The following is a 3,046-nucleotide window of genomic DNA, read 5'->3' on the forward strand; positions in this document are numbered from 1 at the left end:
CTGTTCCTGTGTGCTCGTGGTGTGAGGCTCTGTGTAAACACGACGTGTCCACGATGTGCCCACAGAGCTCAGGGTTTGGACAGAATGACCACAGTCCTGCTGACCCTGTCCTTGTGTGACCATGGGCACAGTGGGCTCTGCCTGCACCTCCCCTGTGTCCCTGTGTGTTCCTGTGTCCCTGTGTCCCTGTGTCCCTGTGTCCCTGTGTCCCTGTGTGCCTGTGTGCCTGTGTCCCTGTGTCCCTGTGTGCCTGTGTCCCTGTGTCCCTGTGTGCTCCTGTGTCCCTGGGTCCCTGTGTCCCTGTGCTCCTGTGTGCCTCGGCTCTAACACATCTGAGCACAAGAGTCCCCCCAGAACTCCCTCCCTGCACAGAGCCACAGCAGACACTCGGATTCTCCTTTACATTTTGGACTGCAATTCACTGATTTCACTCAGGCATGAAATGCAGGGATTGTTTGGAAGGTGTCAGACATTGTAATTCTGKTTTTCGTGCTGAAAGTAGATGTGGTTAACAGGGGGTGAGGCAGCTGCCTGCTGGCTGCTCAGCTCTGCTTTGGGGTATTTAAACTTAGCAAAGTGTCGTTTTTTAGGTCCTTACCATAGATAAGGTGGTCACCTGTGACAGGATGTTTATTCACAGATCCTGGCTGCTTCCAGGGACCAGCCTTCCCTAAACAGGGTGTTTGAGGAGCTGCTCACAATTACCTCTGGTTCACACCAAACACCATCAATTCCCTCAGTAAGCAAAAGCTGCAGGCAGCACCAGGGTGAAAAGCAACAAGGACCTTGTTGAGTGCCTCAGATATTTCTGTAAATGGATGTTTACCTCTGARGCACTGCCCACCACGTCCACGCTGCCATGAGATCAGTTTTCAGAGCAGAGGCTTTACTGGGCACTTTAAAAGTGTTCCCACCTCAGCCTTGCTTGCCCTGGCCCATCATAATTAGGAGATATATGCAGGTATATGGGGGTATAATAATAATAATGGAGGTATATGCAGCAAAGCCTGATTTGGGGATAGATGTGAACAGAAGCTTTTCAGCTTTTCTCCTTTTGCCTGCCCTAAAATATTTAATTTCTGGGATTAAGGCTGTCACACTGACTGTGTCTGTGTGAGTGTCAGTGAGACCCAGCCCCAAAGGCGCTGATCTGTCAGGACATCTGAAACAGGAGTCTCATTTTCAGCACCCCACAATTTTCTCCACAGTGATGTTATCTGTGCCATCGGCTCCTGGGATGGAGGAGCTCATATTTGCCATTAGCAGGTGGCAGAAAACATGCATGGAACTTGGTGTCAGAACATTTCTGTTTTGTTTTGTCCCCAAAGGACCATTTCATTCCAGGTTCRTGAGCTTGTACTGAAAAAAAAAAGAACATTTGCAAAGCCACAAAATTCTGTGGAATCACAAATGTAATGCTTTGGATCCAAAGTCAAACTTTGGGGTTTTTCCCTCACAAAGATACTTGGATACTTGATGGATTCTTGCTTCAGTGATGGGATATGGAGCCACCCCTGAGCTGCACTCCCTGGGCCAGGCAGACTCTGTGGCTGGGAACAGAGCCCTTTTAGGGGAAACTTTTCTACAAGAGTGGGAACAGCCTTTGTGCTCTGCAGCACCACAAAACCTGGAGCCTTTGGTCCACAGCCACCACACTGAGGGGACAGTGGAGTCCCCATGGGGGCTGTGCCCTCCTCTCACACCCCAAATGAACATTCCTGCTTTTCCCTCAGCACAGACAGCCATGGGTCAGTGTCCCTCCAGGACACAGAACGGCCTTTTGAAGGCTCTCATTTCTCTGTGCCATATTCCTCATCTCTGATAAGCCTATCTGTGAAATTCCAACAAGATATTCATCTCCTTTTATAAAACAGTGCAGGCTGACCATTGCTGTGATTCAAACCTTCCASGATACCTCTCTGTGAGCAAAGAACGACCTCAGGGGTACCTTTGAGGGTAATGTTTCACATGGGCTTCATTTTGATGCTGACAGAGGCTGCTTTTTGTACCAGCTCTGCCCTTACATCATCAGAGCTGTTTTCCTATCTGTCAGTAGCACTTGTAATTCTATTTACTAGCAGTTGCAGTTACCACTTGGAATGCATTTCACTTTGGAAGCAGCGAAGCCCCACGGACGTTTTACACGAAAGAAACACTGATGTGACTCTGTTAARGAGAACAAAAGGCATTCTGTGGATTCTTGGATTTGCCCAAATCCTGTATATTTATACTCTTGGTACTAGTGCAGAGTACAGGAGATATCAGCAGCTGTGCTTGGCCCAGGACTGGCCCTGGCAGGCTGTGCCAAGGTCAAACCAGGAGCCCCAGGCTGCCCTCAGCACTCGCTGAGCCTGCACTGACCCCGCTCTCAGCGCCACACAACATTAATCCTGACTGCTCCATGAGCATGAGCAATTCCCCGTGGCACAGTGGACTCCAGTTGGGGATCCAGGCAAGCTCCACCAGTGACAGCYGACCCTGTTCCAGTGCTGTGAGCACAGAGCAACACTTGAGCTGTTCTTGTGATGTGGAACGGCGTAACGCAGCTCTGAGCCCACAGCAKTCCCAGAAAATCTCTGCTCTAACCTGTCTCAGAGCAGTCTCAGCTGAGCTTGTCCTAAGCCTCACATCTCTGCATGTTACTCATTCCAGCACAGGCTCCAGGGCTAAGCCACAGTACAGAGAAAACAGCCGAGGACACAAAATATCAGAATAATTTGAAGCATCCATTACTAAAATACTGTCTATATTAAAAATGCTGTCGGCACTTACACTAAAGTCAAAAGCATCCTTGGATTTAGGCTTTGTTCTACATTTCATGCTGAGCTCAGCAATAAATAYTCAATCACAAGAACTTAGTTTGACAGTTCAGCAATTCGTAAGGCCCCTCAAAGAGAGTGATTTCAAAATGACCCCCAAAGCAAAGGGCCTTTCCCAGCAGCCAGAGCGTGCACAGGGGCTGTGGGAGCGTGGGCAGTGTCACCACAGAGCCACCTGTGGAGCACGGACTGGCAGTGTCACCACAGAGCCACCTGTGGGGCATGGA

The sequence above is a fragment of the Malurus melanocephalus genome, unplaced genomic scaffold (genome assembly GCF_030028575.1).
Source record: "Malurus melanocephalus ecotype Western Australia unplaced genomic scaffold, MMel_1.1 scaffold_797, whole genome shotgun sequence".
NCBI classification, from domain to species: Eukaryota; Metazoa; Chordata; class Aves; order Passeriformes; family Maluridae; genus Malurus; species Malurus melanocephalus.